General features: G+C 37.3%; 1 long non-coding RNA gene across 1 annotated transcript; it reads right to left on the bottom strand.

Annotated features, from left to right (window-relative positions):
- Positions 1-3,447: 3,447 nt before the first annotated feature.
- On the bottom strand, positions 3,448-4,587 carry LOC149694575 (uncharacterized). Its single transcript, XR_016382515.1, has 4 exons — positions 3,954-4,587; positions 3,858-3,880; positions 3,606-3,786; positions 3,448-3,538 (listed from the first exon to the last, which is right to left on the bottom strand). It is a non-coding gene; the product is annotated as an uncharacterized LOC149694575 (long non-coding RNA).
- Positions 4,588-15,549: the final 10,962 nt, after the last annotated feature.

Below are 15,549 nucleotides of genomic sequence, written 5' to 3'. Positions count from 1 at the left end.
TCACAATATTATAGCATCTCTCTACTATTATGTTTTCCCTTTCTACATGATCTCTTCTTTTCAGACGTTTTAATCCCACTAAAAATTCTTAAGACAGGCAAATAATAATAATAATTATGATGCAGATCACCGATCACTTTTGACACTTTCCTTTAGAAAAGGTCGAATCATAAATATTATGCATTTCCAGAAATATTTCCATGATTTTTACGACGATTATCTGGAAAGGGTTATGAAACTGAAAGAGTCTGGGTTTAATGAAAAGGAAGTATTCAAAGCGAACGAAAATATAGCGTTTATAGCCTATTCTACGGTAATGCGACGTCACTGTTTCTGGTATAAACACCTAGAGGGAGTCAACTACGGGGAGATTTTCATGGAACAACCCTTCTATCTATTAATACAAAATGTCTTCGTGGACAAAGACTTGAAAAAGTAAATGATAAGAAAACAAAATGGAATGACCGAAGTAACAGATATTAAACTTTTTCTTTAAAGACATGATTATAAAACATCAATTATTTGAAAAAAAATACTTATCTTCGTTTTTTTCACCAAAATTACATTTGCATTGTTTTCGAAAGACAGATTATTCATTCTATATATCCTTTGTGGTATTAACAGTTTTCGAATGAAAAGGATTAGAATAAATATCCGAGTATGGATATGGGTTATTTTTAAAGGTTTCTCTTTTCGAACTATAAGGCAAAACGTTGTTTAAAACGACTAAATTCAACCGAAGGAAGAAATTTTATCTTTCATCATGATTGACATTTTAAACGTCGCTTTAGGGTGCTTTGGTTTTACGACCACGATTCAATTTGGGTCCCATTTTTTGGGTCGATGATTTAAAATGTTTTATAAATGAATCATGAAAATCTGGATAAAAGACATTATTAACAAAAAACCTTTGGTATATTATTGAGTGCGTGAGAACTGTTTTAAAAGTTGAGATTGAATTAGTTTGGTATGACTTCGACTTGCTATTTATAAGTAAACGTATAACACGAAACACGTAAATGGACACCGACAAATGCAAGGGCTGTGTTTTTATTTCACTATTGGGCTTAGTTTCCAGTATTAAAACGTATTGTAGTTCAAATTAAAAGCTGCAATCCTTTTAAATATCACTAACGAGGAACTGTTTCTATCATGGTCTACACTGGAAATCTAGCTGTAAATATAAACGATGTCACATGTTTCTGTTATATAGTAAATCTTTGACACGAACCATTTTGAAAAGAATGGAAAATTTAATGATACAAAATTTTTTGGCAAATGTAATTTTGGTGAAAAAAAACGAAGATAAGTATTTTTTTTAAAATAATTGATGTTTTATAATCATGTCTTTAAAGAAAAACTTTAATATCTGTTACTTCGGTCATTCCATTTTGTTTTCTTATCATTTACTTTTTCAAGTCTTTGTCCACGAAGACATTTTGTATTAATATCTGTTCCTTCAGTCTTCATTTTAATTAAGATTGTTAAGAAACTGTTGCATTTTCAAAATCTCCACTAAGCACAAACATAAATATGTATAGGGGAGCGTAAGCATAAGGGACCTAATATTGCTAGTTAGTTACTAATGCTTTCAGGTACCAGTTAATCAGTTATCACCAATGAGATTAATTTATCACTGAAAACATCAAATTTTCATAATAAAATTATTTTGGCCTTTCCTTATCCCCTGGCTTTGAGCATTAAAATTTTTAAAATAACACTGAGGATTATCTAGAATCATTTCTACTGATATTTCAAATTCAAAAGAATCAGAGTCATCGTTTTGAGTCTTTCAGATGACTGGCTTGGACTTATGTTGCTGGTATTTGGTTTTCGTTGTAGCAGTGTAACCAGGGATAAGGGAATTGAGATGGATTGCAAATAATGATGGGCGACCTACGGGCAGACTTGTAAATAGTGATAATTTCATCGAGAGCCAGCAGGGCTCCCAACCCCCAAAGCCTAATTTTCTTGGGTACCCGGGGCTCCCTAGTGGACAAGGGTAATTAAATAAAAAAACTCGAATATCATACTGAGGCATAGAACTATTTTGGTGTCGAGGAAAGCCGCGTATTTTTAACTTTTACTTTCACTTTTGAGTCTTGAACTCTTGTGAGAGTTCTCATCGCCCCGAATTTTTCAGGGTACCCGGGTGGTACCCGACCCCCTCTAAAAATATTTTATCAGGGTGTCCTGTGAATTTTCTTGGGTGTCACAGGCTCCCGGGTACCCCCTATTTACAAGTCTGCCTACGGCACCGTATCCCTCCCAATGTACCTCGCGCACGCTCCTACCCTTCGGTAGGCGATTGCCAAGTGCTGCCGCGTAGCGCCATTTTATTTGTATGAGAGCTAGCTTCTAATTTTAAGATAGAGGGGGCGCCCTTTACAATTTCATCCAGTACGAGTGTACGACCCTACCTAACCGCTGAGGATGCTGGGAGGACTACGGTGCCGTAGGTGGGGGTACACAGGCAACGCTATAGGTATGGGGGTTTCCAATACAAGGTGTAACCACAGAGAATATAGGGGAGGAGTGGAAAGAGGGGAAAATCTTGTTGCTCTTTTCTACCGCGCATCTTCAATGCGCAGTACCGAGGCATTTCCGTTTGAGACATTTAACGGTATCGTAGGTGGCGCGACTGAGCCGGAAACTCCCTCGTACCACTAGTATAATTTAGGGGTAACAATGTAATTTAGCCTTGTGGAGCGGGGGATCTTCAACTCCTCCCCTATATTCTCTTTGGTGTAACTGAGACAAAGTTTCTTCCTGCAAGCATAGCCCACTTGATCCGCGCTCATGGACGCAAGCTGCTCGCGCTATATAATAATATTTGACCACGTCGTCTGCTAAACTTAGGAATTGGACAATTAAACTTTTTGAGTTAATGTCTGGACTCTGGTTACCCTTGCATTTTCTTAGTGGTCCCGTGGTTTTATTTTTAAACTGGTCATTTGCCCTGTATCATTATTGTGTAAGAGACAGCCTGGCAGCCCCGTATTTGTTTACCCTGCCCATAGCCCACTAGATCACGCGTAACACTACGCAAGATGCAGAGCAGCGTCCGTGAGCATGGATCGAGTGGGCTATGCCCTGCCTGGCCAAGTCAGATATTTATTTCTTCTATGCGACTTAATTCTAGACATTCTTGAACGAATCATCTTGTGAAAATTTTATAAGCCAGGCTTCTGGCGCTGGGATTTTTCTGAGCCAAATTTTTTTAAATTTAAAAAAAATTAATTTCAACCGTTTTTCCTCTCTTCAGAAATTACTAATGATAGTGTGTTACATATTTATCCAAAATTTATATTAATTAATTAACACACTGTACATCCCTTTAATTTGTAATTTCGCACTTGGAAGAGGCTGAATTAAAAATATTGATTTGATGACAGGAATTACTGATAGTGTGATTGAATCTACCATTTATTTTGCCAGCAAAAAACGTATCTTCGTAACGGTAACCCTTGTCTAGAAACCAGGGAATGAACCCTTCTGCGTAGTTTGAATTAATCTACTGTACAAATCAAAAATGTATCTAATTTAAACAAAAAGGTTTATTCTAAATAGCGGTTATAAATAGTAATTAGAAACGTAACTGTTACCTAATAAAAATGATTGCAAGAGCCGGGATAAAAAACTGGTTTGTCAGCAGGGTTTAGTGATCGTGTGATTTAATCTATCAATTATTTTACCACTAATTTAAACAAACAAAATGATCTGCGCAGTGGTTACCGTTGACCGCATGCACCAGATATAATCTCTGTAGCGTTTATCGTTGGCAATCTGGCCATTGTTTATTGTTTTCTTAGGTAACGTTAGAATGAGCGCAAAATAATTAATAATTCAACTGTTACCTAGTACAAATGATTGGAAGGACCTGAATTAAAAATATTGGTTGATTTGGTGACAGGGTTTAGTGATAGTGTGATTGAATCTATCATTTATTTTACCAGTAAAAAACGTATCTTCGTAGCGGTAACCGTTGCCTGACGGCATCAGTCGAGAAACCAGGGAACGAACCCTTGTGCGTAGTTTGCATTGATCTACTTTAAACAACAAAAATTGATTTAATTTAAACAAATTACCTAATTAGCGGCTATAGTTGACCGATGGCACCAGGTGAAACACATTAAAACGAACGCAACACGGCCAATTGGTCTCTAGTGTACAATAGTACAATCAGCCTGTCTTGAACTTTTGACCGAGGCTTAGTGAAATCAGTGAATTTAAAAATTATCGGCTAAATCTTAACTTTAAATTCTTTTGTATTAAATTATAATGAAGTTTAACTTACGAGAATAAAATAAAATTGGGACTAATTAACCCCTTCTTTTAGATGAAAAGTGGAAAAATTCGCCTTAAGCTCGTCCATAATCAGAGCGGACGACGCATTTAGTAAACAAAAAACTTCGCTCTATTAGCGGTAAAACAGCGAAAGTCCAACAGTACGTTTCTCTATGATTTTAGCTAGGATTATACCACGTAAGTCCAACAGAATAAAAGGTCGTAAGTTTAAGTATGTGCTTAAAAGTACAAAAAATAATACTTAATATTAATTGTTTTCAATAAAACTTCGAAAGGCACCAGTTTAATGTTCAACCTTTCATTTAAAACCATTTTCAGACCTATCGAATAAATAGTCTTCAAAAAATGGTCGAGACCAATTGGCTATCACAGCAAACATTTCCCATGTTATTCCTATGGGAAAATTTCCCTTTTTTTGCTAAAATGTCTGAATTTTTTTATGGAAATGAAAACCACCCTTAGCAACTTTATTTTCTATAATAAAAACTAATAGAGGGATCTCTTTGAAATTTTAACCACATATTAAGGGTCCGAATGTTAGTTCAGTGGAATGTTTTCAAAGCAGTAACCATTATAGGAAAAAAGTTACATCGAATCAAAAAACCACCCTTATACATTAAACGCAGTATGAGGTCTTATCTAAGAGAGCAACCGCTCTCTCAGAATTTTCGCAAAACGCTTCCTTGGAAGGCTGAGAAATATTCGTTCAAAGGTACCAAAAAAAGACCCTTATGGTTACATAAAATATAACTAAGACATACCCTAATTGATGAAAATCTAATGAACTCATTAGCTCTTAAAATAGTTAATTAATTACTGACAGATTACAAACTTTTCTGGAAACTGGTCATGATATTCGTAGCGAATTCGTATGGTTGACCAATGAAAGCAACAAAGATCAAATCATCAAGAATTCGACCTCTAACCTGAAAACTTTGGCTCCGGCTTTCGCCAGTCTAATTGTTCTGTACATGTTGAGTGTGATTGCTCTCTTGGTCGAACGTGACGTAAAGAAGATGAATACAACTACAGGCCCGGATGATACATACAAACAGAAATACAAACTAAGACCTAGGGATTTTTTTCGTTTAAAGCATTCCAAGGTAACTCCTGATGCGTGAGCTGAACTAAATTGAATTCGAATTTATATACTTTCCCTTCATATCCTAAGGGATATAATAGAAGTATTTACCCCATCGCTAAATATAATGATGGCAATATAAAGCTTTAAACAGTTGCTAAAATATCTACGAGTTTGCGTTGACATGACTTAAAATTAATTAATCGCAGAAGTCCATTAAATTATCGTAGTAAATAACAATTACAATAGCTGGTATAGCGTACGTCTCTGCTGGGGTAAGAACTTCTTTAAACTCCATGGATGGGGGGTTAGTTTTTCCCCCTTTTCCCAGCCCTGTTAGAAATCTCGAGCTCCTCTCTTGGAAGTCTTTCTTCACGAGAACGGGGCGCGACTTCTTCAGCCCATGAACGCTGGATCTCTAAATGGACCGGAAGACGGGGAAGACCCCTCAATAAAGCACGTCTGCTTTTTAAATAATAAAAAAGGAACGGCCACTCTCGTTAAATGTTTTTTAATAGGTTTATGAAGAATCATAAAAAAACTGAATTGTCTTGACTGTTCTCAAATTCACAGCCCCCATCCCTTCCCCTGATGCTATGCTAGAGAGCGTTCAGTTTTGGTTTTACACTAGAATAGGGCGTTTTCCGTTCCCTTTAGAGATACAGCGTTCATTTTCAGCCAGCCGCCGTATTCTGCAGGCTTAGCCTTCCGCGCCCACTTGGATTCTCGTCGCTCATTGGTCCGTAAAGGAACTGGATTCTGGCTTCTTATTGGCGGCTTAGGTTTCGACTTTCAAGACGAAATTGAATTGCGGATGTCCACAATATTTGAAATACGGTTTTTCGATTGGTAAATCGTTCAGCGCCGTCAACCGGTTAACTCACCCGTGCTTTTGGTTTAGTTTCTGATGCTGAACGTAGCAGACTACACTTCATCATTGTTAGAGGCGACTTGGGTACACCGGTACGGTTCATATTTTGCTAAGAACGGAAGCCTATTTGAACTTTTTGAAGAAGAGCGACTTACCTAAATCGTCGCATTGGACGGGTATGCTTTTATTTTATCAATTGCAAATTATCTGTGACAATATATTTGAATAAAATAAACGTTCATTTATAGTGTAAGACGTTTCAGCTCGTGATCGAAAATTATTTTAACCAAGGCTTAGGTGTTATGTAAGTTTAATCATTAATGTGACTTCATTTATCGTTCTGCGTCGTTATTAAATAACATGAGCATCGAATGAGCCAACTGACCATTATTAAAGCCATTCAATTCTCATAATAATTATATAATTAATGCAATATAGAATATTAATTATAGTATATAATATTATCCTACTGATATGCTGAAGTGGGTTCACTCAAGGGTAATGAGACAAAAACGTATAAACTTTCAAAGTCGTGTGATATAATCAAAGAAAGTAATTATGATAGATGGGTTTAAAAGTAAATGTTGCAGTACGTTCAACTGGTAAATATGGTTACTGAAGTGTCTAAGAATATAAATTTGAATGAGTTTTTGTTGTGCTAAAGATTTGAGATAAAACAGAGGTTAAATTGACAGAGTGCCACACGAATGGGCTACTACAGTCAATATTGATGACGTCCACGGTTCAATCTATAATAAAAACTTGAAATTGTTATAATTAACATCAAATACCATGTATTTACTACTTTATTTAGAAAATATTACAAAAATTTAATAACGTTTTAAGGCTTCACAAAGGTTTGATCTTAATATACAGGATTTGCACATCTGGAGGAATCATTCCATTTACACCAGGAGGACAGAAACCCGTCTCTTTTTGTCCTCCATGCAGCCCGGCCTTCTGGTGTAAGTTTCATTTATGCTCCATTTGTGTAAACAATCTATATACAGGATTTGCTGCTACTTATATCACCTCAAATGAAGTAACATCAGCCTGCTTGTGTAAAACATAAGAGACAATGTTTAAATGTACATTTGGATGTAAAAGGTTATAAATAAGCAATTATATGACAACGGCAAAAATTTGCTCTCTTGTCATGAGAGTAGCGACAACGTTTCTTCATAAACTGGTCAAAATAAAGCTATATGTTCTGAAATATCGTTCTGTATAAATTTATTATAATTATAATTTTAAATTAGATTTTTGGTAGAAAGTATGAATTAAACTGATTTGAAGCCGACATATTACAAGAAGCTTCCTGTTTCGACTTTTTCGTTTGCCTAATTGACCATTTAGGCAAATCTTAGATTTAAGTGATAGTAGAGTGTAAGTTTGCCTAATATAGAAGTGCGTCGTCTTTATATGTGAAACTGGAGAAGCTACAACGTCAGTTAAATCGTTAGTTGAAAAGCCAAAATAAGTTGAACGCAATCCATAAGATACGTTTCATTCAAGGTTATACCATAGAGTGTGCGACACTATCGAAACAGGGTGAAGTCATAATGGTGTCCTTTCCTTCGAGCATTTATATGTCGAATGTCATTCATGTAATTGGTAATCTTCACGATATGTATCACTTATTATTGGTACAAGTACTTGTATTGATATTCGATCGAGGTACTGAATACCAACAATTAGTACTCATCCAGGACTAACAGAAATTAGAAATGCCAAGATTAAACCCGGGAATTATAACCGAAAATCTATTGTTTTAGACTTTTTCAACCTACAGCAGCGTTTTTACGCTCGTTTTTCTCAGCTTATTACTTGGTGACATGATACATTCTACCAGTGAACTGGAATGGTATATCAGAACAGTTACGTCTTCAATTTCTGTGCATTGGAATCTCTCTTTCATAAAGACAAATAGGCTCTCCAAAGCCTAACCAGTGTATTGCGCACAATATATCTTAGATAGTCTTGCATGGTTCAGCTACACACGCCCCTTTCAATGATAAAACACCTCTGCTACAAGGTTTTTGACGACCAGATTTAACCCCTGTTACAATGCTATATTTTAGTAAAGATTCTGAAGTTATATTATTAAAATGTAAAATTATACTTCGTCTACCATAAAGTACACTATCGTTACACATTAAATACTTGAATAAACTTCCATTCCAGAGTCATGTTACCGAGATACAGTACACTAACCCTAAACATGTTTGAATTGGGGAAAATAGTCTGCTATTTGAAGGTTCACGAAATAGATGGCGTAAAGAACCTAAACATAGAGGTTAAAGGTTATTGCACCGACCTTTGACGATAAGCGACACAAAATGCTGACATTACACCGTACGTTCAGTGACAATTGAAAAGCTAACTGAACTGAACCACTATCTTTCCTTGCTTGCATGAACATCCTATCTCAACCCAGAATCCAATTTCGCCTCGAAACCTAAGCTGCCAATGAAAAGCCAGAATCCAGTTCCTTTACGGACCAATGAGCGACGAGAATCCAAGTGGGCGCGGAAGGCTAAGCCTGCAGAATACGGCGGCAGAGACGAGATAAGCGTGCGTCGGTTTTTTTCCCTAACGCCCATGTGCGAACTCGTGACCTATGACGACACCCTTGTCACACCAAATTTATTTCCCTCTCTCCCTCACATTTCGCGAGAATTATTCAGTACGTTTTGGTGGGCAGACGCGTTTGGCTTACCGAAGGCTGAAGTGCCATATCCATACGTAGTTGTTTTTAATCCAAGGTTTATCATCGTTGGTATATACGCCCCTCACGTGACGGTAAGCCTCGGCTTCCACGTTGGTAACTAATTAAGTTAATTAATAAATCTTAATTAATTGTTGTAGCATGGCTGCCAGAATCCTTGGAGCTTCCACTCCTTGGATCTGGCAGGGCTTTTGCCTCCATGCTACATGCTCCTCCTCCCTTTCTTACTGCGATATTTTGTAACTTGAGTTTTTTTACTGTTGACGGTCGACGAGAATAGTTCTCTCTTTTTTTGATTTAAATTCTCCTAATACGGAGGAAGTCAGTGTTAATCAAGTTTGGTTACGGGATTTTTATCCTTTTGTTTTTTCGTCAATAAAGTCAAGAAGATTAGTCTTCGTATTTTGGATGTTAAACTGTAAGTTGTGTTAAATTATTTTTATGGCCCTCTGGAGATTTCTCCCTTCGTTAAATTATTCTTTTGAGGGTTACATAAATGGCGCCCGAACAGGGACTCGAAATGACTAGGCCTTAAGCCTTGGTCAGTCCCGTAGAAAAACTGTTTATCATTGTCGGTATATCCGCCCCCCACGTAGCGTAAAGCCTTGGCTTCCACGATGGTAAATGATTAAGGATAATTAAATTAATTCTAGATTAATCATGATTAATTTAAATAATAAATTAAAAATTAAAGTATCTTTGTAATTAATATACCGAATTTAGATAACTTACATGATTATTTGTATAGACTTAAATTGTTTAACTATTTTGACTATTGTAAACTTAACTTAAAATAAATAATGGCCTATTCGGACAATAAACAACAATGGAGGTCGCCTCGAACATCTGAGGATGAGGAGGATGATTCTACATTACATAAAGGGGAAGATAATTCGAAGGAAGATCTGTTTGCCTCTGCGGGGGATGATGGCGACACGCTAGAGAATTTTAACCGCATTCTTCGCCTTGAAGAAGAGAAGGATGAAGAGGATTCTGATACAAGAAAGAGGACGGCCACCTCTTCAGTATTGGATTTTCTCCCTATCAACTATTCCCTCATAAGAGCATTCCCGCTCCCCATGGAAGTTCAACTCCCTCAAATTTCCCTCCTCAAACTGGGATTGATTCCCTTGTTCCTCCCAAATCCGCGTCAAAAAACGTTAGGCCTAAAGTTAGTTTTGCTAACACCTTACCTTCTCCTAAGGTTAAAACTACCGGAACTCAAATGTCTCCGTCTCGACAAATCCCTCTATTTGGACCAGACACTACTGACGAGGAATTAAGATCCTTTATACTACCTTTACTCCAAACCTTGGCAGATAATTCTACCACACAGGCTAATTCCGTGGCCCAAAATGTAGCAATAAATAGAGCTATAGCTACTAGTTGGGATAAATTAGTCAGGGATCTACCCACATTAATAAATAGAAGTACAATTCCTCAGACGGAAAAAGTCCCTATTGAGCCGCCGGAAAGGTTAGCGTTTATGGGATCGTCTAGCGATAATGCCTCAGAGTTTTTAGCTGCTTTTGAGGAATATGCTAAATTTCACAAGCTATCGAATCAAGATAGGTTAGCGGCATTACCTCTCCTTTTACGAGGGCATGCTTTGTATTGGTACAGGGATTTAATCCGTCAGTATGACGATATTTGTAATTCAAACCCAGCTCATCCTCATTTACCTTGAAAGACATTTAAAAGACACTTTAAGGCACAATTTAGAGACTCTGAAGCTGACTCTAAACTTAAAATAGAGATTTCCCAAAGGAGTCAGAAAGATAAGGAATCTCTAGAGGATTTCTTCGGGGATGTTATGAAGTTAAATTTAGGGATGACCCATCCTCTTTCCGAAAAGGAGTTAGTTCCTATAATTAAAAGCAATTTAAAACATGAACTTAGAACTACCCTCCTTTTCTTGCAATTTACTACAATGGAACAATTAAGGAATTCCTGTAAGACAGTTGAAAAGGATATCGAAGTTAGGAAAAGGAATGCCGAGAAAAGGGAAAAGAGGAAATCACCCCCTAAACCTAAGGCTATAGCAAAGGCTGAATCCCCTTGCCCAGCAAACTGAGGCTCCGCCCATAGTCATTGTTCCCCCGGGCATTGTAAAAGTCCTTGTAATCCCCTACTTCTCCTTCACAACCTAAATGGGAATATCCCTTGAAACCCTAGAGCTCAAAATACTTCAAGTAATCAGACAACATATATAACAGAAGCTTTAACCAGAGATTTAACCAGAGATCTAAGTCCCCTGGTCGTCAATTGGCTTTGTCCTACCCAGTTCAACGTGTTATAACATGTTATAATTGCCAAAAACCAGGTCATCTTGAACCCGACTGTCAAGAAAAAAAGATTAGCAAGTCGGGGGAAACCAAAGCGGGAGAGGTCCCTCTCCCGGTGCCCAATAAGTTCCCCTAACAAGAAGCGTGTCGCGTTCCCCTGAGGATTGAATCCGTCAGGAAAGGTTCAGTTTATAAAAGGGTCACCATTCCCGTTACTTTTGAACACGCGACAGTTCACGCTAAGTTATTAGATAGGGGGCTGATGCCTCTTTTGTCAGTTTAGATCAGTGGCTAAAAATTTGTAAATTTAGAAACTCTTCAGAATTACCTGAAGATGAACAATTGGATTGTGTAGTTTGGGGCGACGGCCGATATTTATTTACAAAAGGTTCTCAAGAACTAGAGTTTACTCTTAAGCCAAACGAAAGTGAGAAACAATTTAAATTTAAATTCTACATAGTTCCTTCCCTCATTAGTGACTTTATATTGGGTCAAGACTTCCTTGCAGAAAACAGGGTCAAGTTAGATTTCGAATCATCTCATTGTCTAGTGGGTAACTTAAAGATCCCTTTTTCAATTCCATCTGAAAAGGATCCAATAGATAAGGAGATTGTGAATAGTATTAGGAACGCAGTTTCCGCAGCCCCTATCTCTGACGAACAACGTCATCAATTAGAATACCTTTTATTGAAATATCCTGAGTTGTTTTCGGTTAAAGTAGGAAGAACAGGACTAGTCTTCCATGAGATTCATACGGGAAATAGTCCGCCCATAACATCTCAGCCTTATGGTGTAAATCATCAGAAAAGAAAATAATAGAACATGTCAGGGATATGTTAGATGACGGGATAATCAGAGCCTCTGTATCTCCTTGGGCTTCGCCCGTAGTTTTAGTTGATCAAACAAAACGGGGTAAACCCTATAGGTTTTGTATTGATTATAGAAAACTAAACAGTGTCACCAACAAAAACCCTTATCCTTTGCCTAATATAGAGGATATGCTAGCTCGAGTAGGAAGACCGAAATACATTACAACACTTGACCTTAAATCAGGGTATTGGCAAGTGGAAATGCACCCTAAGAGCAGACCTAAAACTGCTTTTGTGACTCACATGGAAAAGTACGAGTTTAATGTACTCCCTAGCCCTTTCCAGCGTTTAATTGACGAAATTTTTAGAGATGCCGATTATTTCCAGCTAATTGACTATTTAGATGACTTAATCTCTCTTAGTGAGGATTGGGACCAGCATTTGACGTGTTTACAATACGTCCTAAATAGGTTAAAGGAAGCGGGTCTCACCCTACAGTTAAAAATGTCGGTTCGCTCAGAAAGAAGCTACTATTTTTGGTCACATAGTAAATAAAAAAGGAGTGCATATAGATCCTTCAAAAATCGAAGCCATTGAGAAATTCCCTCCTCCTAATAATGTTAAGGAAGTCCAGAGATTTTTAGGGATGGCAGGTTGGCATAATAGGTTTATTAATCATTACTCCCAAATAGTAGCTCCTATTTATAAACTTAGAAGTTGGGAAAACCAAAATATTACCTCTCCGTGTCGAGAAGATTATATAACCTTAAGTATCCAATGAAAACGTCGACCTTTTTGCCCTCATCCTTTTACATACAAAAATCAAATACTCACAAAAAGAAGTGGCAAAAACCTGCTGGCTCTTTACAACCACTTAATTTGACTTAATATCCAATTTCCAACAACAATAATATACCTGTAGTTTAATTGACAATCTACTAGCATCGAAATTCTCATTAAGAATGGCTCCCGCGGATAAAAAAGGGCAATTTTCAACTAGGTGGGCGTTATCTCATTAGATTTGAAAAATATCATCATGCCTAACCGTTTGGATTTTTTTAAAGCAATCTTAGCACCAAAAAATATTTTTTGATACAAAATAAATGTTTTATATTCTTATTAAGAATAAAACAAGAGGATAAAAAAGGTCTGTCCTCTTGTAATTTTTTAAGCTTTTATCATGATTACTCTATACAACACTAACAAGGAGTATAAACCTATTAGTGGAAGCAGTATTTTTTTTCCGAAACAATCTCGCTTATGTTTATCCTCTCTAGACTTCGCTAAAAACGTATTACTCCTACGTACAATATTAATAGACAGGCAAGGATTCATGCCATTAAAGGAGCGCAATATAATCCATATTTTCATTTCATATACAGAGAAAAGAAATTATTATGTTTCTGAGAGGAGCTTCCCATTTTTGTTGTTGTTTTGAAAAATATATCGCAATGCACGGGCCTTGATAGATATAGGAGGCAATGTATGAAATATATCACAATGCACGGGCCTTGCTAGATATAGGAGGCAATGAAGGAAATATATCGCATGCACTGGCCTTGGTAGATATAGGAGGTAATGATAATTTCTCTCTTTGCACGAGAGGTTTATCTTTAATATTTAAATAAATATAATTATTTTTAATTATTTTAATATTCAATAATTAACATTAATAAAATAAAGTTATACCTATTATCTTCTCAAACTTTGCTAATATTGACGTTTAAAGTGAAGGGTACCCCTCTTGCCCGCTTTCTTCAAATTTTGGGGTATATATACGATTCGTTTCCATTACAATAGTAAGGAAAAAGCGCTATTGCGAAAACCTTTGGTGGCCGATCCCACCTTAGGGAGGCTAGACGTTTCTCGTAACCCTAGCTGATCGCCGCCTATATCCTAAAACCAAACGATGATAATGGAGTAGAAGCCAATGATACAGATTGGTGTCTATGTGGAATAGACGGAAGACAAGTGGATGGTGGTGTTAGAAGCTAGTGTAAGTGCAGACTGGTGTCCAAGTGGAATGGACGAAGACCAGAAGATGGTGGTGATTAGAAGCCAGTATGTACAGACTGGTGTCCAAGTGGAATGGACGAAGACCAGAAGATGGTGGTGATTAGAAGCCAAGATGGTGGTGATTAGAAGCCAGTAAGAACTCAACTCAGGTGGTGTGAGAACTCAAGTAGAGGAGCCATTTCCGTGACTGTGAAAGCAGTTCGGAAATGGCGAACACGTTTGCTCCGATACGCAAACTGCGAACGCGGTCACGTGGGTATAACAACGGACAGACAGACAGACAGACACACAGACAGACAGACAGACAGACACGGCCGTTACAGAACCTCTCCTGGACTACGTCACACGGAGAGGTAAAAAGGAAGGATCAGAAATTTATTTGGGGTATCGAACAGCAACAGGCGTTCGAAAAGATCAAGGAAGAAATTTGTAAAGCTCATCCTTTAGCTTCCTTTAGAAGGGATTCCCCGTGCATTCTAACTACAGATGCTAGTGATGCAGGGTTAGGTGCCCTTCTTTCTTAAATACAAGATATTAAAGAAGTTCCTATAGCCTATGCTAGTACAGGAATAAAAGATGCAGAAACAAGGTACTCCACTAGCGAGAAGGAATGTTTAGCCATTTGTTGGGCAGTTAAGAAGTTTAGGCCCTTTCTAGAAGGTCGTAAATTCACTGTCCTTACTGACCATCAGGCTCTACAGTGGTTATTTTATATCAGGGAACCTAACTCTCGACTAGTTAAATGGGCTATGTACCTTCAAACATTTGATTTTACTATTAAACATAAGAAAGGAGTAGAGAATGTAGTAGCTGACGCCTTATCGAGAGCTCCGATAAACGTCTTAAGCATTAACTTTAGCTCCTCTACTTCGAATTCTACTAGTAATATGGATCCAACTAGTAGTAGTACATGTCAAAATTCTACCGGTAGTAATAATAGTTCATCAACGTCCTCTAGTGATTCTGTCGAAGGTCAAATACGTCCCCCAGGTCCTAGAGCCTTATATTCAGTATTTACATTAGACGATGAAAGAAAATCTCAAAGGGAAGATCCATTTGTTTCCCCTATCATAAATTCCTTGCAAGGACCTAATCCAGTTGGTATAAAATGTTCGAACTAAAAAATAATCTTCTATACAGAAGACCTTATAGGAATTATCCTGAGAAAATTTATTTACCACCCCGTTTAAGGCTAGAAGCCATGCGGTTACTACATGACCACCCTTTATTAGCTCACAGGGGCAAAGATAAGACCCTAAATAAAGTGACTTAGATATTGGTGGCCAACTATAGTCAGTGACGTCCAGGACTATGTTAGAGGATGCACTTTATGCCAACAGTTTAAGGCTAGGAACAGAAAAAAGCCTGGGCTAATGCAACCCTCTGAAATAACAAGTCCTTGGGACCAAATTAGTGTCGATATTATGGGACCTTTCTCTCGAAGTAGACAC

This window comes from Phalangium opilio, unplaced genomic scaffold (assembly GCF_054372755.1).
Source record: "Phalangium opilio isolate 3A_F unplaced genomic scaffold, DU_Popi_V2 ptg000022l_1, whole genome shotgun sequence".
NCBI lineage: Eukaryota > Metazoa > Arthropoda > Arachnida > Opiliones > Phalangiidae > Phalangium > Phalangium opilio.
This window is presented reverse-complemented; position numbering and strand designations above follow the sequence as displayed.